General features: G+C 46.6%; 1 pseudogene; it reads left to right on the plus strand.

Moving 5' to 3' along the window:
- The first annotated feature begins 331 nt into the window (after nucleotides 1-331).
- On the plus strand, nucleotides 332-10183 carry LOC138717376 (THUMP domain-containing protein 2-like; annotated as a pseudogene).
- Nucleotides 10184-24826: the final 14643 nt, after the last annotated feature.

A 24826-nucleotide genomic window follows, 5' to 3' on the forward strand; every position in this document is an offset into this window, starting at 1 on the left:
TTATTCTGCTCTTGTACTCAACACTGGAGAGGCTGCACCCTGAATCCTGTGTTCAGTTCTGGGCCCCTCACCCCAAGAAGGATGTTGAGGCTCTGGAGCGAGTCCAGAGAAGAGCAACGAAGCTGGTGAAGGGGCTGGAGAACAGGCCTTATGAGGAGCGGCTGAGAGAGCTGGGGTTTTTTAGCCTGCAGGAGGCTGAGGGGAGACCTCATTGCTCCATCTAAGGACCTGAAAGGAGGTTATGGGGAGGACGGAGCTGGCCCAGAGCGGTACCGCCCGCTAGGAAGGGGAAGGCGCCGCCGCCCCGCCTCCCGCCCCGCGTGGGCCCCGCCCCCTCCCCGCCCCGCGTTGCGATGGCGGCGGGCGGCGGGCGGTTCTTTTGCACGGCGGGCAGGGGGCTGGAGCCCTTCTTGGAGCGGGAGGTGCGGGCGCGGCTCGGCGCCTCCGAGGTGAGGGCCGGGCGGGGAGGAGAAGGGGAGGGGAGGGAAGGGAGGAGAGGCGGGTGGCCGGCGCAGGGGTGGGACGTGTCCCCTCGGCCCCCGCGGGGTCGGGGGCGGCGCTGCCTCCGCCGCGACGGGGCCAGAAGGGGCCGGGGGGAGGCGAGAGGGAGCGAGGGAGGCGAGAGGGGACCGGCTGGGGCGAAGGGGGGGCCCGCGCTGGAGGGGCGGCTGCTCGCCCCGAGCGTGCTGGGTGGGTTGAATTTGGGAGATGACAGGTCGCCGTCGGCTTTGAGGATCAAGTTTAGCCGTGGTTCTAACCGAGAAAAGACGCAGCTTCCCCCCAGCCCCCTGTGCCTTGACCGGTTTTGAGGTTTTGCAGCGAATTGGCCTCTGTATTCCTCGTGCGTCCCTCGTCACAGCTGGGTCAGGAGAACTACCCCCAGGCGTGAGTTCAGGCTTCAGACCTTGCAGGACCGAAGTCAGCTCGATGAATAGGGAAGAGATATTTCCTTTCAGAAAGAACAAACTGGTGAACTTTAGTCTGAGCTTAATCGATGCGCGTCTTTGATTCTTGGGAAGTGTCCCCTGTCTCTAATCCTGGACCCAGAGGGGCCAGGGTGGAGAAGGGCCAGGGGAGGAGGGGGGACCCGGGGTTGAGGGGCTGCTGCTCGCCCCAAATGTGCGTTTGTTTGGGGTGGCCAGCTGCACATCTTCCTGCCACGATCGGAGCTTGTGTTTCCCTGGAGGTGGTCAGCGTCCCTGGAAAGGTCTTCTTCAGCACAGAGGCAAAGCTGGCTGAGCTGAGGGAGCTCCGGTCTGGAGAGCGGCTGTTCCTGCGGCTCCACAAACAGCCCCCGCTCCCCGTTTCTAGGGAGAAAGGTAAGGCTGGCACCAGCTCCTTCTCTCGGGTGTACTTGGAATCGTGAACCCCGGTGGGAGTCATACAATCATAAAACAATATGGGCTGGAAGGGACCTTAAAGATCATCTAGTTCCAACCCCCATGCCCTGAGCAGGGACATCCCACTAGATCAGGCTGCCCAAGGCCCCATCCAGCCTGGCCTTGAACACCTCCAGGGATGGAGGACTTGATTCTGAGCTGAATCACTGTGTGTCTTTGATTCTTGGAAAGTATCCCACGTCTCTAATCCTGGACCAAGTGCTTTCTGGGGAGGATGGCATGGTTGGCTGGCCCTCTGTCCCTGGGAATGGTCCAGTTTTTTTAGAGCTGCTGAATTCTTCTGCAGAATACAATCCTTGCACAATTTCATCCTGGTTCTGCAGAGCTTCTAATCAGAGGGATGCCTTGGTCTCTGCTGGTGGCATGTGTGGGTACTGAGAGCTCGGTTGTGCCTGTGATGGCAGTGATGCCTGCTGCTGTGGTTCCTGGATTCACACACAAACAAAATTTGAACACCGTCTGTTAACAGCTGTTCTCAATCTGTAGGAAAATCAAATTCTGAGACTGTAGTACTTAAGCTGAAACTACTTTTTCTTCCAGGGAAGATGCTGCATGAGATTAAAAGCCTTGTCACTGAGGAACCAAAGTCTTGGCTGGATGTAATCTCTACTTGGAGGAACCTTCGTGGGTGCGAGGGGAAAAAAGATGTGCTTCCAGAAAACAGGTTGCCTCTCAAGAGAAAATCAGAAGAAGAGACAAATATTGTAACTAAAAGGCAGAAAGCAGAACAAGTGAGAGAGCCTGAGGAATGTCAGGCAGAAGATGGAGAGAGTTATATGGTACCTGAGAGAAAGAGCGACCAGAACTGTGGGACTGAAAGCCAGGCTTCCTTAGAAGACCTTTCCAAAAGCAGCAAAGAGGAAGCTGTTGCAAATGAGGAATTTGGCTTCAGTTTCAGAGTTTCTTGTCGCTGTAGTGGAGCAATTGCCAAAATACTTACTTCGCAGGTATGCTCAAGTATCTCTGTTTTAAAGTAATTTACCAAAGGGGAAGGGAGATGTGTAGTTTCGTTTGTCATTTCAGTTGTGTTGTATGTTTTAGAATAATAAACTGCTGGAGGTTTTTCTGTATTTTCTCAACCAAGCCCTTAATCTGCATTTGTTTTAAATAAGTAGAAATGCTAGGGTTGCTGTTAATTTCTGGGCTCTGTTACCCTGAGTATTTTTCAAATCAGTGCCTTTTATTGAGGATAAGTTGAGGTACTTGGGCTTGTGGAGCTTGAGAAGTGATCTGATACTAGCTTACAGCTACTTAAAAGGGCCCTTGCAAGGACTGTGGAGCCAAACTCCTCTCAGTTGTGGCAGAGGGTGTAAAAGAAAGGCACAGGCCAGAACTTGCGGGTCGGTGGGCTCTGACTGGGTATTGGGGAGTGTTTGTTCCCTAGGAGGGCAGTGCAGGCCTGGGAGGTGTCACAGGGAGTGGATCTTGGCCCTGGGAGAGAGTAGTGGCGTAGAGGACTTCCAGGGGCCCTTTCCATCTAGCACTGATCCCATCTGTAATAACTTTCTGCTGTGAGGGGAAAAAAAATAAACAAAGCTCTGTGTAGTTTCAATTTATGTAGATTTCTCTTACTTGAAGACAGCAGTGGTTTAACTAGATTTTTTTTTTTTTTCTTGCTGAAGCTAGGAACGTGGGCAGGTGGGACGCGTGAGCCTGCCAACATGAATGTTTGCTTAAATTTGTGTCATGTTTCAACTCTTGCACTCTGAAAGTAGTGAGAGCTTTCTAGATGCCATAGAAGCATTAAAATTGTGAGTAGCAGTTGCGTGTTTGGAGATTTCCTCCTGGGTGATCTAGTTTATGTCCATCAGAAATATTTTTAGTGCATGTTCTATAATTCCAAAAGTGATGACAGCTTTTATTGTAGCTTGGGCGGGACTTAAACTTCAGCCTCTCACACTCCAGCTAAGCGATAATCCCTTTGTCCTTTGGTGTGTTTGCTCTACTCCCTGTGTCCTGTTGTCCGTTTTTGGGGCTTTGTAGGAATTAATCTCATAGGGATAAAGAGAGGCCCGTTCTTTTGGCAGGTACTTGAGGATTGTGCAGTTGAGGCTGAAATGGGTAGTTTTTTTAAATCTGTTGGTTTTACTGCCCGTGTCTGTTCTTCCCCCTTGCAGGAGATCGGAAGAGCCGTTGGCATAGCGCTCATGAAGCAGTTTGGGTGGCGGGCTGATCTGCGGAACCCTGATCTAGAGGTAGTAGTGCTTGTCTGCTAGATGGCTTCTTGCTTCTTCCAGAATTGCTCGCAATATCTTTCATTTTGTTCTTTGCTCCCTTTGCACATGGGATGGTGGCCTCTCTCTGTCTTTCTGCTGCTGAATTTAGAAATCATTGGGTAGCACTGAGCTAAAGTTTTCAGTAGACACTGTGTGAGTGCCTTCCCGAGCACTTAAATACTGGAATGGCCAGCATGGCCCTCCTCTGAGGGGAAGGATCCATGCAGGTGATGGTTCAGGATCTGGCCTGCTTGCAAAGTGCTGAACTCTGTGTTGAAAGCAGAGGTCCCCTGAGCTGTTGAGCAGGTAGTTTAGCCTCTACAGGGGAAGAGAGTGAGCGGGGAGGTTGTGTTCTTGAAGAACTTGAGAATGCCATTGATGGAAGAGCCTCCTCCCAGGGCTCGTCCCTCAAAGTAGCCTGCTTTAGGCATCCTCCATGGTGCAGGCTGTGTGGAGATCTTGGAAAGGTTTCATTGCCCTTGGCAAGCTGTTTCTTCATTTCTGTGCTTGGCCTGTGGAAGCTGCTCTCAGCACCGGTGCTGGGAGGTCTGAAACCATCTCTAAAAGCTCTGAGCTCATCTACTAGCTCTGTTTTTTATCGGCTGTGCATCAAATACGGCCTTGTTGAGCCTGAAGTGGGGCTTTTGTTCCTGTCCAGATTTTTGCTATGAAACCATTTAAGTGCTGAGCACTGAGATACTTCAAAAGCATCATGGCTCTCTTAGGGCTCCATGGGGAGGGACTACAGTCATGCCAAATCTGTTGGGGAGCTCACTTGTCTTTTAAGATGCTTTCTGTAGGACAGGAGGGCATTTTCTTCAGCTGCCTATACTTCTGTAAGGATTACTCAGTTTTGCCTCCATCTGAAATGCCCCAAAAAATAAGCGTGTGTGTGGGAATAGCTGAGCGCTGGGATGCTCTCTTCAAGGAGGTATTCTGATAATTTAGTGTGCTTTCTTCCAATTAATCTAATTGTCCAAAGTGTATATTTTTGTTCTTAAAACTAGGATAAGAAGTTTGTAGAAACATCTTCTGTGTCTGGTTTAAATGAGTTAAAGCTATTGATGTGTCAGATGGAGAGTTTCAAATGTAATTTTTTTCCCCTCTTTCAGGTCTTTGTCCATCTTAATGACATTCACTCTGTGGTGGGGATTCCCCTTTTCAGGTGGGCGTCCTCCTCATCAGATTTGTTTTGTCAGTATCAGAACAGGCATAATTTCTAAATAGTCTTGCTGTTGACTGTGAGCGTTTATCTTCTGGTTTGATATTCACTGGACTGTCGTGTTAGTCTTGTGTTCTGTGTGGAGCTTATCTGCGCTTGTAGGCCAGACTTTGTGATGAGTTATGGATAAAAGCAAGCTGTCGTTTGTGTCTGTCTGCAGATCTGTCCAGGTCATTTATTCTTTCATATTACATGGGCTTTTCTGGGTGGTTGTGCTGTTGCCTAACATTGATTTTTTGCTGCCTGCAGGCTTCCGTTGGCAAACAGACAGTATATCAAAACAGCAGGGCTGCGGTCAACAGTTGCATGGGCCATGGCATCTCTGGCTGAAATCAGGGTAAGCCAAATGTTCATGGCAAAGCTGTAGAGTCCCAAATGATGGAGGGGTTGCTGCTTATGGGGGCAGGAGCAGGGAGCTTTGAAGAAGTGTGGTGATTGTAGTGTCCCATGCTCTAAGACATGAATGAGGAAAAGGATTCACAGTTTTTTTCACTCTCCAGGCTTCAAATTTTGTTTGGGTTGCTCTTCCGAGGGGAAAATAGAAGCAAGTGTGATATTTTCCACAGATTAATTTGGTACCAATATCTGTCTGCAGTCCACTTTTAGTCTTTTCCACTAAACATCACCTCAGGGCTACATACATCGATGCATTGTCTCTAGTGAAACTACTAATGTGTTTTGCTATGTTCTCTTGCAAGCCAGTTGGGCCTGGAAAACCAGTAATTATTTTTACTTACACTGCACAGTGGGAATACCTAGGTGATCCATACGTCAGTAGTAAACTTTGTCCTGGGAGAGGAGTTTGTCTTGCTTGAGATACAATAACCCCTTTATTTTTGCAGGCAGGTGCCTTTGTGCTGGATCCCATGTGTGGGCTAGGAACGATACTTCTGGAAGCTGCTAAAGAGTGGCCTGTGAGTATCACAGTAGCAACAGGCAGGACCTTGTAGTTCCATCGGGAAAAAATGTGTGCAACCATTATACCAAAGTGCGTTACTGAAAAGCTAGAACCAAACCGGTCCTTCTGTGCCGTTGTTGAGAGTGTTTTAGGACAAACATTGCTCCGCAGGAAGCACAGGGTTTGTGCAAGACTGGCGTGGACTTCTAAAAGTGCCTCGACTTATCCTGGGATCAGAGGTGTCAGTGGGACAGTACAGCCAGTTTCCACTATTAGAGGCAGCATGGCTGTTTGTAGCCATCTGGGGTCTTGCTGTTAGTACAGAGCCTAAATGTTTCTGTAAGTCACAAGTGTCTTGAGCAGACCAGAATACGGAAGGAGTCAAGAGTGCTCAAACTTCACCCAGTTCTCTGTCCTCTGAGTCTATGTATTGCTCTGTGGAATGGTAGTAGATCTCCCAGCAAGGGGTTTATCTTGGGAGAGGTGTGCAACAAGACAGTTCTGAGAAGCCTTTCTAAAATAAATACACCTGGTTCCCGTCCAAGTGACTTTTCTCTTTTTCTCTGAACAGGAAGCGTGTTACTGGGGTGCTGATCTAAGTGATTCGCAGTTAGAAGGTGCAGATGAGAATCTTAGGACTGCAGGCTTGATGGATAAGATTGAGTTGCTTAAAGCTTCTGTGAAAGGTATGGCTGTAGGCTTTCCAAGTGATACATGTTGGAAATATTTTGTAGTTTTAGGATTACGCAGGTAACATAGGATCTCTTGAGGTTACGTGTAGTAGAGCTACCTCTTAATAAAAGAGCCAAGTAGTGACTGTAGTTCTAGAGAATGGATAATTTTTTGCTTTCCCCTCCCTGCCTCCTGCTCCCAGGAACTTTGGTGAGAATATACTCAGCAGAAGACAATGAAAATAATAATTGTCAGACATGGGCAGTAGTTGTCTGTCTGAATGGTAAAGTTTTGAATGCCACAGAGAGTACATACTATATAAGAATTCTTTGTCTTATGGGAAAACAGCAAGGACAGACAAAAAGTGGTTTGTAACTTCAATTTACCAGATAAGTAATTGCATTAAGATCAGCTAATTCGTTGATGTTTTGCAGTACGAGTATCTTAAATGACGATGCCTTTCTCCTGGAAGACTCTCTCCTGCTCATGCTCTCACTTCATAAGTTAATCAGGGGAGAACATAATAATTTAATGACCTTACTCTGGACCTCAAAGCCTGAATCTAAATTAGTCATTTATGAAATTTACACCAGACGAGAGCTGGGTGTTCTTCCCTGTGCACGGGTGATGAAGCGTTCATATTTTTTAAACTTGCAATGTATTTCTTATCAGAACTGTAAGAAATATTATGTGTTTTTTGTAAGAACATATATAGCTTTATTTCTTCTTTAAAAGCTGTGATTGTGCTGAGCTTCTAGGGTAATGGACAGTACTTTGATGTCAGGCTTTTCTAATACTGAACAAGTAACTGGTGTCTTTGTCACTGATCAGATGCTGTTATTTCTGCATGTGTTGAAGGACTGTAGGTAACTTGTCCTTCCATTTGTAGATAAAATTGTTCTAAAATTGTTGTGCTGCAAGTGTTGCTCCAAGGATGGTCCAAGAAACATCTCCTGCCAGTTCTGGAAAGGCTGGCATAGAATCACGACAGGATTTAGGTGAGAAGGGACTGCTGGAGCTCTTTAGTCCTGTCATCTGCTGGGAATGAGGCTAACCCTAAAGCTGGGTCAGGTTGCTGAGGGCATTGTCCAGTCGAGTTCTGAGCATCCTGAGAGATGGAGAACCCATAGTCTCATTGTTTGGCAAGCTGGCAAAGCCCTGTCTGGCCGGCGTAGCCTGGTATATGGCCAACCTTCATCACCACAAGGGTGCAGTGCTGCCTCATGGTCACAACAACGGACTGTTGTAGGATGCAGAAACTCTGGGAAGGTACTTCAATGACTCAAGCTCCAACAGAACCTAGGCGATTCTGATTGGAGAAAACGGGGATAGAGAAGAATTTAAAATGTGGTTCGTTGCCATTCATACATGTACTTAGTGTAAAATGCTTGCAAGCTTAGTTCTTCTTTTGTGTTTTTGCTTGTAAAGATTCCCTTGTGTTGAGAAGCAGCAGCTGATTTGGACCCATGCAGTCCCTTGTTTGTAGAGTCTTGTTATGGGGCAAACATATCCCCACTAACTAGGAGTCTGCGAGCTAACCCCCACACTCATGCATTTGTCTCTTCTCGGTCTGCATTAGGTTGGTGGCTTTGTGATGCCATTTGTGAGGAAAGGTACAGAAGGAGCCATGAGTCTGGGTGCATAACCCGCAAAAGCGTTGGCAGGCAGTTTTGTAAGGTGCTTGAGGGCATAGCTGCTGCTCGTTTTCCACACAGGACGATTTAAAGACCTGCCTTTATTCTGCAGCATTGCCTTCAGAAAGCTTTGATGCTGTGATTGCGGATATTCCGTTTGGGAAGAAGTTCAAGATAACAAAAGACTTTCAGCTCCTTCCAGATATTCTCCAGGAAATGGAGAGGTACGTGTGGCCCTTGACATGCTCGGTGTTTGGTATAAATGTCATGATGGTTTGTGATCCTAAGTGTTCAGCCAGCTTCAGGTTTTCTTTATTCCAAACACACTCCAGTTTTTTAGTCGGATCCCATGCAGCCAGTGAAAGTCCGAGTCCTTTAATTGTCCCTTGAAGGCTGTTGTGGCTTGTCTTGCAAGCTGTGGAAATGCTGGCGGCAGCACAAGCTGACAAGGAATGAGCTTGTTGTGTGGGCTACATTCGCGAATATTCTTTCCAAGGCACGATGGTTAAATGTTTGAGTCACACTCACAAATACCCTTAAGGCAGAAAGGAGAAAGAGGAGAGGATGACCTAGATGAACTTAACGCACGGCCAGGTGGATAAAGCGTCTCCGTTGAGGTCAGCTTGTATAAAATCATAGGCTTTCCTTTTGGGTTGACAATCAAGCTTTTACTAGCCTATATTATTGGGAAGAAAGATGTCAGACCAGAAAATGGTGGTATCAATTTTCCTTTCTGTTAGTGTATATCCAGTTGGCCACCTGGTCTGCTTTTAGATGCCTCCTTTCATCTTTCACCCTATTGTTTTGTAGCAGAGTTCAGCCAAACTAATAGCAGGCTGCTTCTATCAGGCAGTTCAAACCATGTGCTTCTTTATTTCTTTTCTTGGCTGAAAGGCTGACAGTCCTTTCTGTAGGACTGGTCTTCAGCAGTGTTCATTTTGCTCACCCAATGCAGGAATGCAGTGGGAAGGTGGTGAAGAAGGTGTGGTAGCTCCACAGAACAGCAGGGCAACCTTGTGTCAGCTTACAGTGACCAGCCCTCCCTTTGACTCTGCTTGTAGTCTGGTCTTATTTGCTCTGCTGGGCCACTCTAAGCAAAATATTTCCCTGGGAATGTGGAAATGAGGAAGGGACCGTTACTGTGAGAGCCCCACGAGTAAGACTGTTCAATCCACTTGCTGTGAACAGAGCAAGGATAGTCCTATTTTCTCCTCTCTTTCAAAGCCAAGTGTCACGTCTGGTCATGTACTGTGAAAAATGGATTACGCACAGTGATGAATTTTCCTCTGCTTCCTGAGTTTGCAAACCATTAAGGATCAGTGGAACAGAGAAAGAACAGACCTTTTAAAGTTTCCAAATGGAAAGGTCAGCTTCAGAATTGCCTTACCAATCTTCTGTTGCCCTGGGAAGCTGTTCCTTTGCAGAGTGGTGGAGGCTTATGCAACCGAAAACCAGTGTTTGAAATTGATACTCCCCTCAGTCCTTGAAATAATACCAAGAGGGGGAAAACAGAATCTACCTTCCCTGCTGATGCAGTGGAAAGAACTCCTGAGGCCAGAAATGTTTGGGAGTTAGGATAGGACCTTGTTCTCCCATTTAGAAAGAGTTATAAAGATAGGGAATTTAAACTCCATTTGGAAGTGTAGTTTATCGAGTTGAGCCATGAGCATTAACAGGCCTAGTGTTTTGTTGAATGCAAGTGCCATCTGAAGCGTCAGCAGTGTTGAGTTCTGCACAGATGAATGAATGTCAGGCAGAATGAACACCTAACCTACTTTTTTTCCTTTTTTTTTGCCAGAGTACTGCGTGTTGGAGGCACTATTGTATTGCTACTGAGCCAAGATCTCCATAAGCGCATTGATGGCGTTGCCAAGCATGCCAAAAGTGACTCTCCTATTGTCTTTGCTGATGGCGCAAGGGAAGCTGCCATTGCAAAAGCCCTGAATGTTGATGGGAACGCTTCCTCCTCAGTGAACGGTGTTGAAGAAGCTTCCGTCAGCAGCAGACAGACACGGTTTGGGTCTCTGGTGCCAGATGGTGTCTATGGAGTTAGTCTTGGAAAGACGGATGCTTTCATACACAAATACAGGAAGATCTGTACTGCTGGGAATCGGTAGCTTTCTTGCACTGTGTCAAAGTGAACTTGAATCCTGATACGCTTCAAGAGTAGCATGGCAGTGATCTGGTGGAGCCTTGTTGATCGGAACAAAGCCTGTGCCATCTGTTAGTCCAGCTCACTTTCTTTGGATATCGGAAGGTTCTGCTTTTCTCTCCTTCTTTTGGAGAGGTGGAAGATGCCTTATAATGCATCAAGTATTTTTACTGTAAGATATTGTAATGAGGTAGAGTCCTGAAATCCTTACTTAGACAAAACCTCTCAGTATTGGGAAGAGTTTCTTTGTGACAGAGACTTCATTTGCAGAACTGCAAACCCAAATGAGCTGCTATTAACTGTGACTGGATTTTCACCTTCAGCAGTGTTTTTAGGAAGTACATCTTGTCTGCAGGAGTCTCCAGCTCTTTTTGAGGGCTGGATGTGTACTTTTATTGTGTGTCCCTTGCAGTATTACTTGAAAGCTTGTTTCTGATGAGTTTGAAATGTTGTTATTCAGATCCCTTGGAGTAGAAAATAAACTATTTTCTGTGTTAATTCTTTGCAGTGTTTGTATGTGTGTGACGGGTGTGCTTTGGCTTTTTAGGGTGAAGAGACTTAGTTCTATCAAAAAGAATGATTTTCCTCACTCAGTAACGTTAGTCCAAAAGCACTGTGGAAGATGGAGAAACTTGCCAAGTTCAAAGTGACTTCTGTGAGCAAAGCAGCATGTGGAAAAATTCTCCTGAAGAGAGAGAGGTCTCAGCAATTCTTGTAGTCTCTGCAAAAGGTTTGTTGGAGGGAAGAATCTAATCCAAGGCTTCCCCATGCCTGCTGAGCTGACAGGGAAGTATTGGTATGGAGAAGGACTACGATTGCTTTCAGCTGCTATTTTGAACAAGCCTTTGCAACTTGGCAAACTGAGATGGACTCATGAATTGTGTTCCTCTGCTGTGATTAGCATGGAGATAGCAATCAGAACTGTCTGAGTTGGTATGGGCTTTTTTTCTTTTTCTTTATTTGAAGTTCATTGTTGGAGCCAGTTGGAAGCATTTTTTTATGCAGGTGCTTTCCACAACACACAGGCTCCAGTCTGAAGATGTTAGAATTTGAAGTAAGAGCCTGTGGTGCAGACTGCACTACGGAGACCCAGAGGGCAGGAGGATATGGGCCAGATTGGTAAGATCCTGCTGCAGTGACTTCTGCTGGTGAGCTGGTACCTGGAAACATTCTAGTGCACTGCAAGTCTGCTAGTATGGATTTCTGGCTTAAACCAATATATTTCTAATTATACGCCCCCCTCCCCAAGTCAGCTTTCAAAGAAGTTTTAGCGAAGACTATAATGAATGTGTCCCAAGAAAGGTAATGGATAACTTGTTTGTGCCATTAGTGCTCTATCAAATACATGCGGTCAATTATGGATCTTCTAACTGGCACCTGTGCAAGTTTGTTGTAGGAGGTGAAGCTTCACCTGGGTTTAGTTCTCAATGTGGCCTGGGGCCATAAAGAGTGGCTATAACACTTTTCAGCGAGGGGCAGAAAGAGAGGTGATATTTGGGTTTTTAAATTTTTTTCACGTGAAGTTGTGTGGCCACGATAGTGAAAATGTTAGTGTGGCAAAATGCTCATCCGAAGTTATGTAAAATACAGGGCTTAAAATCTGTTCCGTTGTCCAGAGCTGCCTCATCTGAAGACTGCTGGAAGTTCACAGTGAGTTTGAGTTACATCAAGCATCTTACAAAGTCGTGCCTGTAACAAAACAGAGGTGATGTGCAAATAGTTGGGGGGGGGTTGAGCTGAGTATTCTTCAATGTTGCCAACAACATTTTCATTTACATGGCTTTGATTCCTGTGTCAATTTATGCCCTTAAGCAGTTGGTAGCCTGCTGTTCCCAAAGGCACTGGTGGCCTGTAATAAATCAGATTTTTTCTTCCTTTCTGGATTTTATGAGCCCTGGCAATACTGGTCTAGAGAATGGCCAGCTGACCTTTGATTCCTGAACATCTTGTCTCAGTTTGTGTCTCGCAAATATTTTGGGAAAAGAAATACATCAAAACCTTAGCTCCTGCTTCATTGGTGCCACTTTCTCATGTGTTGCCTCTATTCTCTGATACAGATAAAAGGAACTTCTGTTTTTGCTCTTCTTAATGTCTTTGCATCTTTGTTCCACCATGGGGATGAGCACTGAGTGGAGACCCTGCTGCCATCGGTGGAGTGGGCAAATGACTTTCAGGGAGATCTGCTGGAGAAAATTCCTTTTTTTACCGTTCTTTCCACAACCTACCAAGTTTGGACTTGTTGATTTTTGTAGGATTCCCATTGGTCTCGGGATCTTTCCACAACCATCTGCCTGCAAATTATTTGCAAATGCCAAACTCCCAGCATTGCAGAAGATTATTGCCACAGAAACGTACAGGGGGAGGTTTGAGATCAGGTGTGCCAGGAGTGAGCTGGCTTGATCTCTGAACACAGGAATCCACACGGCATTTATTTCCAGACTTCATTGCTGGCTACTTTTTATAGTGTTAGGGGTTTTTGCCTTCCACTTGTGATTCCACATCCAGCTCTGAAGCTGCCGTGTTAAGAACCAATACCTTGCAGCATTGGGTGAGATCAGTCAATAAAAGGTATGAGCCCTTGAGCACCTTAAGTGACTTAGATGAGAATATTAGCAGCTTAAAAGGTGGGTATGTATCTGCATCATTAAATTCTGTAATTCTGTCCTTTTTCAATTTGAAACTGGATGAAGGAAAAAGCAAAAGCAGAACTGGTCTTATGTGCCATGTGAAGGGAGTAGCGTGGACATGGCCTTCAGCGCAGGGGTGTTCCAGTTCCAAAACTCCCCTGGGTAGAGGAGAGGCTTGTGGAAATAAAGCTAAATGTGAGGAGAAATGGGACTGAATACCAACCCCCCCAGCAGGCTGAGTACAAGGCTTTAAAAACTAAGTTAGTGGAGATGCATCACAGCTGGGGACAGCACACTGTTCATCAGAAAAGAAGGCAGCAAGGGTATCTCACTCTGTGAAGTGGGGGATGGGATGTCTGGGGACAGGCATAGCCAATTCCTGTTGTCAGCAAGGACTGTGATTCCCTTGCAAGGGCTGTGGTTCAAATGCCCAGTTATTTTCCAAGATTAATTGCAGCTGCTGCTCTGACAATCCAGCCCTCCAGTTGACCTGTGCTCATTATAACATCATTGTTATATCACTATCATACTAAAATACACCCCTACACTTAAGGCTACCTTCCTCCTCGACAAACCATTCCCACAGCCTCTCCTACTCAGCATTCACAGTTAAGTTTGGCAAGCAAAGTGAGAACAACTTTTCAACCAGTCAGCAGGGTTGCATCCCAAAGGTGAAAATTGCTATAAAAATGTAAACAAAGGGGAAAGTTGTGAGGGGAAAATGTTATCTAAACTTCTGGGATCAGCCGGTAGGCAGGACTTCATCTTGCCTTCCCCTACTAGAAAGTCATCTGGAGGAAGACAGTGGTGTTATGTATATCTTTCCATCAAACTAATTACTAGTATCTCTCTCTACTTTGACTTTAACTACCTATTTCTTACTTGCATATCGCTCCAATCTGTGCTCAGGTGCCTGACTTTCAATGTATTTTTGCAAACAGTATCTTAGGCCCAGTCACCACCTAACCCTTATTTAGTCATTGAGTTGCTATAATCAATTGTTCTCAATAAAATTGACTTGTTTGCACATCTACAAGTCTTGGGCATCTTACTAACTGTTAAGAGGGATTTAAAGGGAGCTTCTGACTCAAACTCAGCAAGCTAGACAAGACTGATTGTCTTTGCAAGGCTGCTGATAAGCTCCTGAGTGAGATGGTGTGTAGTGCATGCTGGACAAATATTAATTGCTCTCACGTGACTGCTCAGTGTACCGTGCTCTGGCAAGCCGGACAACATATTTTTGTCCTTGTGAAATTGTCACCTAAAGGGTTAAGCCGATCAGTAAACTCTCCTTTCTGAAGTCTCTTGTGTTTTTAGGACCGAACTCATCTTCTGTGCACTGTGTAGGGGCTGGAGTGGACACAGCATTCAGTGCAGGGGTGTTCCAGTACCAAAACTCCTATGGGGAGCGCAGATGCTGTAGCAGGAACTGCTGCTTCTGCGCTGGGGAGCAGCTTTGCTGCTGGGTGCGGGTGCATGGAACTGTCGGGAAGGAACCTGGGCAAATGGCTCCACAGATTTCAATTAGCAGTCAAACACAACAGTTCTGGAAGAGGATACATTATTATCATCATTTATGTCGCTCCTTAATGGCTTTAAAACAAAAAATCATCCTTGGTTGCTCATAGAATGTTGTCTGCAGCATGACAAGGACCTATACAAAACGCATTTAAGCTGCTAAGTAACTGCTGCTGAAGCTGGCCACAGAGCTTCTGTGTATCCACGGGGAATTCTTTCAGACTCCTCTGTTGCAGGCTTGTTTGGTTTGCACCCTTGCAGCAAGGAGAGGCTGCTGCTGCTGGTGCAGAGTAAGGACCAAGGGACATGTAGTGAAATGAGCGTGAGGTATTGGGTGGCTCTCGTGGGAGTCTTGGAAGCAGTCACATATGCTGCAGGGTGCAGCCCTTGATGCTCCATGGGCCCTGCTTGTCTGCTGTGAGAGCTGTGTATGTTACAACGGCTTCGCAGTGGGTATCTCAGTGGTTTACTTGCTTACGGGTTTTAACAGCAAAGTACATCAGTAGTTTCAGACTTGTGTGGCTGTGCAAGGTTTCTTGAGCATTTTTAAACTTCAGATCTCGGTACAAATTAGCTGCCTAGTAGGGCTTTTTTGAAATAGCTTGCCTTGTTGCTAACAAAGAAGTCCAGGATGAGAAGCATTGTTGAAATAATGCTTCCTCCGGATGTGTGCTGAGCAAAGAGCATGCTAGCTGCAGAATTCTTGCTGTTTGTTTCACTGTTATCAAGCACAGCATGGATTTTAAATTAGTGTGTTAGATCTAACTGAACAGAATGCTTATTTAGTGAAAATGCGTGCTGTAAGCCCAACAAAACATAAGAGTTCAGTGTATTTCAGAAAAGAAACTTTGCATGAGTCATTTATGCTTAAGATGTTTTAATTTATTGGCTCCTCATGTGTTGTTTATTTTTTTCTTCTAAAAGAACCCTAAACAAGTAGTTTCATTGTCCTAGATCCTTGTGTATCTCAGCTGCTTTTTGACTCCGTGTTGTCAGAGAAGGTAGAGTTGAGCTAGCAGCAGTTAAAGTAATAAAACTAGAACCAGGTAGGTGTTTCTTAGCTGAAAAGAAATTGAGTCCTCTTATTGAAAAATGGGATAATTATGGCCTGATCAGTGCTTTCCTATTTAAACTTATTGGACTAGAGTGTAGAGCACAGTAACGTGAGGAGTAAAATGTCCAGATGATTTGTTTACCTTGTACCTGTTGGCGTTCCCTTTCTAAGATTTAATTTGGGGGCTGGAAATAAATTGTAACTATTACCTGATTTGATCCTTAAGATCTATGCAGGCAAGAAGAGAAGGAAGTTCTTCTGTTTTTTTTTCCCTTTACTGTTCTGGGAGTGATTAGAAATACTGTGTTTATGAAGTGCATGGACATTTCAAAATCAAGACAGTACAGTATGTTACCATGTAGTTCCAAAAGTATATGCTTATCACACTTCTTTTATTCATCCTCAAAGTTGCAGTCTCAGGTTATCTTGTCTAGTTCTCTTGCTTTGGCTTTTTATCTGAGTTCCTATTGCTGGAGAACTTGGCTGTGCAAGACAACGTGGGTTACCAGTGCAGCTAAGTCGAGCAGCTGTGCTTTTGTCTCCCTGTGGAGCTTTAAAGATAAAACAGGGAAGGAGTCTCGCGTAGTGGGGAAAAAAAACCATACAACTCAGCAGGCTCGGATGATGTTAACCTTTAAAATGGGTGGTGTTTTAGTAGGACTCAGAGAATCATGCTGAGTGCATTCTCTGAGCTGTGGACAGAGCCTGGGGCTGCAGGGCAGCTCAGGTAACTTGCTCTCATGTTGTGCTAATGAGGACAACATGAGAGACATCTTGCGGGTGAATCAGGTATTTTTGGCAGCCTTTGAACACCTGAGTGGTGCACAGGGCATGTCCTTTAGCTACCTGCAGCTTGCTCAGCGAACTCAGTTTCTCTCTGTAGTTGTTGCGGTAGAGGCTTGACTCCCAGCTTCAGATGGGTTGTATCCATATTCCAGAAGCGTGGCACTGGTTTACTTTGCAAGTTTTGCAGATCAAGGAGGGTATGAAGAATCATGGAATCATAGAATAGTTTGGGGAAGAAGAGGCCTTAAAGATCATGTAGTTCCAACCCCCCTGCCATGGGCAGGGATATCCCACTAGATCAGGCTGCCCAAGGAAGACTAAGGGTTCATAATATTTAGGCACATACTTTACCGATTCTGCTACTTTAACATTTTGGATGCAATGGAAACACTGGTCAAATACTGGAGGAATCATGTCATGTCACAGAGACACCTGTTCACATGTGAAAATAATTTCTTGTTTGCTCTTCAATGTTTGTGTGTTTAAAGGTTTGTCTTTGTTTAAAAGATACAGCAAGCCATCAGTAATACACCATGAACAGCAGACAGTCTGCTGTCACGTTAATTTTTGCAGCTTGTGGTTTGAAATTTGCTTTCAGTTCAATAAAATAGATGTGAATATCAGATTTCTGGTGAAAAAGAACCAAATGGATAGGTCACCAGTATGCTGATGTGTTGGGAGAAACTTAACATTTGTTTTCTTTGGTAATAACTTGGCCAGTTTTTTTTTGAATTTGTTGTGTTATATTTGAAATCTATTAACAGCCATATTTGAGAAGTGATTTGGAGTTGCAACAATTGATAAATATGAGCTTCGTCTCTATAGTCAACATTTTAGACAGTAGCTTTGGCTTCTGAGTTAAAAGCTCTTGAGTTATGCTGAAATGTGCTATAGCGGTGTGTTAAAAGGAGGATTTTAACTTCCTGAGTCCTCTGTAACAAGAGGCTGGGTTTAAGACCAGGAAGGAAAACTTTGTGAACCATCAGACCAATGAGCGCTGCAGTGTAGTGGTCAGAGCTGGCCCAGCTTTTCGTGAGTCTGGAATATCAGCCCCCAGATTGTTAGCACTGGGGAGGATGCTTTAGATGATTCTCTCTCTTCTCGAGGAGACAGACCAATTCAGTGGTTTCTGGGAGATCTCTTTCATTCTATATTTATGATCCGTGAATAAACGTCATTTTTGTCCCTACAGGAAAAAGGGCTGTGGAGAAAAATGGTGACAACGATGATGATGATGATGATGATGATGAACCAAATGAATATAACCCTAACAACAGCTTCCTAGATGATGAGGAAGAGGAGTGCGAGCTGAAAGATGAAGACTGACTGGGAATCAAGTTCAGAAAACAAGGATAATGAGGATGTTGAAAAGCTTTTGCAAGGAGCATGTAGATTTGCAAAGACTGAAAAGGAGCTGTATGGAACAACACCAGGAAGGTCCAATCTGGCTGTGATGAAACATAGATGCACAAGGAGAGGAACTGCTTTGAAAACTGTTTTTCCCTCAGCGATGTAGGCACTGCAGGAAGATTGCAATGGGGGTGAGAGGATTCACCCACACCTTTTTTGTCCATATGCATTATTTGGTGGGGGTTTTTTGTTTGTTGTCTTAAGTGGTGGAGCCAGAGGATGAACCTCTGGAACTTTTTTTTTCAGCTACTTCTTTCAAGCACCACTGGTGGTTCCTAGTTTGAATTACACTTTTAAAGGTTTTTAATGTTTCAACTTCTGGTAGTTGGAATAAAGGGAAGGACTAATTCTTGGCCATCGCTGGGGAATCATTTGTCTAAACTGTTTATGAATGTTCTTCTGAGTTAATGCAGTCTCAGACTTCATTAGTCTGCTACCAGCTTTCCTTTTAGGTGTCATTTCTTTGATTCTCTTGACGTACAGTAGTTAACTACAGGTTGTCTACATCACTTGAGAACAGTATCTCCATGTGCTGAGTCACAGGTATATTTGCTCTAATTGCAGCAGTACCTCTTTCTTTGCACGTACGTCATGGGAAATGCGTTCAGTTCACGACAAAACTGAAATAGAACTGAAATACAGCTTATAAGTGTATTTTTGTGCAGTTAAACTTGTAGTATACTGTGGGAAAAACATGTAAGGGTATCTCTGATTTTGAAAGACTTTGTTGAAAGATGTTGCCTTCAGCATATTCAGCACTTAACTGATCTTTCTAGAAAGACATTTGGTCTGCCTTGAGTTGAAATGTTTTATTATGTTTGTAAGCAGATGACTAGAGTCATGGGAGTTTGGCAGGTTTTTGGACACTCAGGGGTTTCAGTTGGGTGGCAAAATGTTGCGTGCTTAAAATAAAATGGATATTTCTGCAAAGTGGCATTGGGCTGCTTTTGGCTGCAGGATAATCTTTTGCCAATTGTGTGTCTTAAGTTTCTCTCAAAGATTGTGTATGTTGAAAATCTAAACATTCACAATAGGCAGCTGTTCTGCATTTGGAGAATATCAGTTTCTGTTGGCCGGTGGCTAACAAAGCTATTTCATACAGAAAGAATCCAGTTGGTGTATTCCACAAGGTCTGATGCTTTCTGTGGCCGCAACCTTCCTCAAGCAGAAACACTCTGTATCCTGTAGTGGTGTCCTGTGAATGGCTCTTTAAGCTACTCTTAGGAGCTACTAGCCTTTACATTGAAAGTTCAAACAGCTTTTAATCACTGGTGGGCCCAGTCAGATACCTAACTGCAAAAGCAAACGTATCTGTTTGGCACCTACAAGGACTGCAGACCATTCCAGAGCTCAACTGTATGAGGTGTGAAGAACTACATCCCTTTGTTTTCTATTTGCCAACTGAGAACTTCCTTTCAAGCTTTCTTTTCCTTGCATTATAAGGTGCAAACCATAATTCCTTCTCGCCTTCTTTTAAGTCATGATAGCATTGATATCTCTCAAATTGCCTCTGAATTCTCCTTGCATAACACCTCAACTGCATTTCCTTTGCTTCATTTCAAGCCCATCCCTCCTTGTCCTCAACACAATCCATGGGGAGTAATCCATTACGTGGGTTTTCGTACAAGCTGAAGAAGCGGGGCCGTGTGAACCTCATGAGGTTCAACAAGGCCAAGTGCAAGGTGTTACACCTGCGTCAGGGCAACTTGCAGTTTCAATATAAGATGAGGGATGATGTGATTGAGAACAGCCCTGCAGAGGACTTGGAGGTGCTGATTGATGAGAAGCTCAATATGAGCTGGCAGTGTGTGCTTACGGCCCAGAAGGCCAACCGTATCCTGGGCTGCATCAAAAGAAGCGTGGCCAGCAGGTCGAGGGAGGTGATTCTGCCTTTCTCTTCCTCTCTTGTGAAACCTCATCTGGAGTAGCGTGTCCAGTTCTGGAATCCCCAGCATAAGAAGGATATGGAACTGCTGAAAAGGGTCCAGAGGAGGGCTACAAGGATGATCAGAGGGCTGGAACACCTCTGCTATGAGTACAGGCTGAGAGAGTTGAGGTTGTTCAGCCTGGAGGAGAGAAGTCTCAAGAAGACTTCATAGAGGCCTTCCAGTACCTGAAAGGGGCTACAGGAAAGCTGGGGAGAGACTGTACACAAAGGCTTGTAATGATAGGACGAGGGGTATGAACTGGAGAGGTGCAGATTTGGGCTAGACATGAGGAAGAATTTCTTCACCGTGGGAGTGGTGGAACACTAGAAGAGGCTGCCCAGGGGAGTTGCGGAAGCCCTATCCCTGGAGGTGTTCAAGGCCAGATTGGACGGGGCCTTGGGCAGCCTGATCTGGTGAGAGGTATCCCTGACCATGGCATGGGGGTTGGAACTGGATGATTACAGGGGGTGAATGCAGCAACCCAGACCCTGGGCTGCAGGCAGTGCCCCGCTCCCACACCAGCTTGTGCCTCTGTTACTGGCTCCACTTGTGAAAGCTGCGCTCGAGTCGGGGAACTCCTTCGCATGGTGGAGGAGTTAAGGGAGGACGTAAAGAGGCTGAGGACCATCAGGGAGTGTGAGAGGGAGATAGACCAGTGGAGTAGTGCCCTCTCGCTAACTCAGCAGCCTGCTGGAGCTGGTGTGTCCAAACACCATCCACCTGCAAACTGCAAGGTTGGGGGAACAAGAGATGGGGAATGGCAGCAAGTTCCTGCCAGACGAAGGAAACCTGCTCCCCTCACCCAGACAGCAAAACCCCAGATCCCCCTGGTGAACACGTACCAGGTGCTGCAGGTGGAATCCAACCCTGAGGATGAGGATGATGGCTCCCACAGCCTAGAATCCTTCCCTAGGCAGCACCATCCTCAGAAAAAGATAAAAACATCCTCCGTTAAGAAGAAGAGGAGGGTGATTGTTGTAGGGGACTCCCTCCTAAAAGGAACGGAGGGACCCATTTGCAGACCGGACCCGCTCCACAGAGAGCTCTGCTGCTTACCGGGGGCATCAGGGAAGGAGGTAGCTAGAAAACTTCCTTCCCTGGTCCACGAGACAGACTACTATCCTCTGACAGTAGTCCAAAATGGTAACGATGATCTAGTAAACAGAAAGACCAAAACCATCAAGAAAGACTTCAGGGCCATTGGGAAAGTGATGGAGGGCTCTGGGGCACAAATAGTCTTCTGCTCCATCCCAAGGCTAAATAGAGAGGAGCTGGAAGTCAGGAAGAAGAATTCGATTAATGCCTGGCTCCGAGCCTGGTGTGAGGAGAGGGGCTTTGGCTTCTTTGATCATGGGGTGGCTCACGCACCCCCAGGCTTTGTTGCTAAGGATGGGACACATGTGTCTCCTAGGGGGGCTAAAGCCCTTGCTAAAAACCTAGCTAAGCTCATAAATCGAGCTTTAAACTAGATGTGAAGGGGGAGGGGGTTAAGACCAGGCTAGACAGGAACAAACCTGGACGTGGGGCAATGGTGATTCAGAGAGGGTGTGCTGGTGAGGACCACCAGTACATCACCATACAAAAAGTGGGGGAGAACACACCTGGTGGTGCTAAGGGAGATACGGGCACTCTGGTGCTAGCTACTCCAGTTACCAGGCAATTGGGAACGAACTCTGTTCCCTCTAAGAGGGCTGAAGGCTCAGCAGCTGAGCCCAAGTGCATTTACACCAATGCATGCAGCATGGGGAATAAGAAGGAAGAGCTGGAAGCTGTCGTAGGGCAAGGAGCCTATGATGTCGTTGCCATCACGGAAACGTGGTGGGACGACTCATAGAACTGGAGTGCAGCTGTGGTGGGGTACAAACTCTTCAGGCGGGATAGGAAGGGTAGGAGAGGAGGTGGGGTAGCCCTCTTTGTAAGGGAGGACTTGGACACGGTTGAGATAGATTGTGCTGATGAGGAGATTGAGTGCCTGTGGGTTAAAATCAGAGGAGCCCACCAGAAGGTAGATTTTGTGATGGGAGTCTGTTACAGACCACCCAGCCAAGGAGAAGCAGCTGATGAGCTCTTCCATAAACAGCTGGGGTTAATTTCTAGATCAATGCCTCTCATTCCTGTGGGAGACTTCAATCTTCCTGATATCTGCTGGAAGTACAATAGAGCAGAAAGGAAGTAGTCTAGGAGGTTCCTGGAGTGCGTGGAAGACAACTTCCTTGCGCAGCTGGTGAATGAATCAACAAGGCAGGGTGCCCTCCTGGACCTGCTGTTTGTGAACAAAGAAGGCCTTGTGGGAGATGTGGCAGTAGGTGGACGCCTAGGACAAAGTGATCATGAGATGATAGGGTTTTGTGTTCTAGGTGAAGTGAAGAGGGTGGTTAGTAGGACAGCAGCATGAAATTTCCGGAGGGCAGACTTTGAACTCTTCAGAAGGCTGGTTGGCAAAGTCTCATGGGAGACAGTACTTAAGGGCAAGGGAGCCCAGGAGGGCTGGGAGCTCTTCAGAAAGGAAATCCTAGCAGCTCAGGAGAAAGCCATCCCCATGTTCCGTAAAAAAAGCCGGCAGGGGAGAAAACCAGCTTGGTTGAACAGAGAGATCTTGAGGGATATCAAGAAGAAGAGAAATGTTTGTGGGCTCTGGAAGAGGGGACAGGCCTCTTGGGTGGACTACAGGACGGAAGTGAGATTGTGTAGAGAAAAAATCAGAAGGGCTAAGGTTCAACTAGAAATCAGATTGGCAAAGTCTGTGAAAGATAACAAAAAATCTTTCTATAAATATATAAATAATAAAAGGAGGACTAGGGAGACCATACGGTCCCTATTGGACGCAGAAGGAACAACAGTGACAGGGGATGAGGAAAAGGCTGAGGTACTTAATGCCTTCTTTGCCTCAGTCTTTAATTGTAAAGAAAGTCGTTCCATCTGTGTACAAACCCAGGAGCTAGAGGAGCAAAACGAGGCTCCCATGATCCAAGAGGAGGTGGTCAGAGCCTTGCTAGCCCAGCTAGACACCTACAAGTCTATGGGGCCGGATGGGATTCATCCAAGGGTATTGAAGGAGCTGGCGGATGTGCTGGCCAAACCCCTTTCCATCATCTTCCAACGGTCCTGGAAGACTGGGGAAGTTCCACTGGACTGGAGGTTGGCTGATGTTGGGCCCATCTACAAGAAGGGTCGCAGGGAGGACCCAGAAAACTACAGGTCTGTCAGTCTGACCTCAGTGCCAGGGAAAGTCATGGAGCAGGTGATCTTGAGTGCTATCATGAAGCACATGCAAGAGAACTGGGTGATCAGGCCCAGTCAACACAGGTTCATGAAAGGCAGGTCTTGCCAAACTAACCTGATCGCCTTCTATGACCAAGTGACTCGGCTGCTGGATGAGGGAAAGGCTGTGGATGTGGTCTTCCTGGACTTCAGTAAAGCCTTTGACACAGTTTCTCACAGCATTCTGCTTGAGAAACGGTCAGCCTCTGGCCTGGAGAGACGCACACTCTCCTGGGTGGAAAACTGGTTGGATGGCCGGGCCCAGAGAGTGGTGGGAAATGGTGTGAAATCCAGCTGGAGGCCAGTTACAAGTGGGGTTCCCCAGGGCTCAGTGCTGGGTCCAGCCCCATTCAATGTCTTTATCAATGACCTGGATGAAGGCATCGAGTGCACCCTTAGCAAGTTTGCAGATGACACTAAGCTGGGTGGATGTGTTGATCTGCTGGAGGGTAGGGAGGCCCTGCAAAGGGATCTGAAGAGGCTGGACCGCTGGGCAGAGTCCAATGGCATGAGGTTTAACAAGGCCAAGTGCCGGGTCCTGCACTTGGGGCACAACAACCCTATGCAGTGCTACAGACTAGGGGAAGTCTGTCTAGAAAGCTGCCTGGAGGAGAGGGACCTGGGGGTGTTGGTTGACAGCCGACTGAACATGAGCCAGCAGTGTGCCCAGGTGGCCAAGAAGGCCAATGGCATCTTGGCTTGTATCAGAAACGGCGTGACCAGCAGGTCCAGGGAGGTTATTCTCCCTCTGTACTCGGCACTGGCGAGACCGCTTCTTGAATACTGTGTTCAGTTCTGCGCCCCTCACCACAAGAAGGATGTTGAGGCTCTGGAGCGAGTCCAGAGAAGAGCAACGAAGCAGGTGAAGGGGCTGGAGAACAGGCCTTATGAGGAACGGCTGAGAGAGCTGGGGTTGTTTAGCCTGGAGAAGAGGAGGCTGAGGGGAGACCTCATTGCTCTCTACAACTACCTGAAACGAGGTTGTAGAGAGGAGGGAGCTGGCCTCTTCTCCCAAGTGACAGGGGACAGGACGAGAGGGAATGGCCTCAAGCTCCACCAGGGGAGATTTAGACTGGACATTAGGCAAAAATTTTTCACAGAAAGGGTCATTGGTCCCTGGCAGAGGTGGTTGAGTCACCTTCCCAGGAGGAGTCTAAGGGACGGGTGGACGAGGTGCTAAGGGGCATGGCTTAGTGTTTGATAGGAATGGTTGGACTCGATGATCCGGTGGGTCTCTTCCAACCTGGTTATTCTATGATGCTATGATCTTTAAGGTCCCTTCCAACCCAATCTATTAAATGACTGTATATTTCTTTGCCGCATCATTTTAGATTTTTAAAGACAATTACACGGATCTCTTCCATTTTTTCTTTATTCCTGATGATAAACAAACAGTCCTTATTAAATAGGAATCATCAGAAACGGACACCAAGGCTGCAGGATGTAAGCCTGATATTTCTGTAAAATTTACAGGAAGATTTTTCGGTTTGACCTGGAAGGGGGCTGTCTGTGGATTAAGGAGTGTTCAAGAGTCAGAGCAGCTCATTGAGGTCCTGGGTGCCCTCACCAACAGGGTGAAAATAAGTATAGCCACCCCCACTCATCTCTTCCAGGCACCAGATCCCTGATTGTAGCATGATTCATCACAAGCGATGGGTGCACCTTCTAAAGGAGAGACACGCTGTGATTGTCACTTTGTTGACAGTCCTCCTTTGAGAGGAGGACTTTGTGGCCATGGTGCCTTCTGCAATGCCCATGCCATGTGTTTGCAGGGCCCCTGCAGCCATCTTGTTGTTGGGATGAGGCTCCTCTGGAGGGGGCGGGGAAAGCTGAGGGGAAGGAAAAGTGTCATGGCCTGGGACCTCATGCTCTGAGCTTTGTGCAGCCCGAGCCCTCCTGCTCGCCCGTGTGTGGGCTGTGTCCTGCTGGGCAGGTGGCTCGTCCTGTCCCATCCTGTGTCACCTCGGGGCTGTGTCGGGCCGGGCAGGGCCAGGGCAGGCAGGAGGCGCGGGGCCAGCGGGGCTGCAGCACTGTCGGCCTGCACCGGG

This window comes from Phaenicophaeus curvirostris, chromosome 2 (assembly GCF_032191515.1).
Source record: "Phaenicophaeus curvirostris isolate KB17595 chromosome 2, BPBGC_Pcur_1.0, whole genome shotgun sequence".
Classification (NCBI taxonomy): domain Eukaryota; kingdom Metazoa; phylum Chordata; class Aves; order Cuculiformes; family Cuculidae; genus Phaenicophaeus; species Phaenicophaeus curvirostris.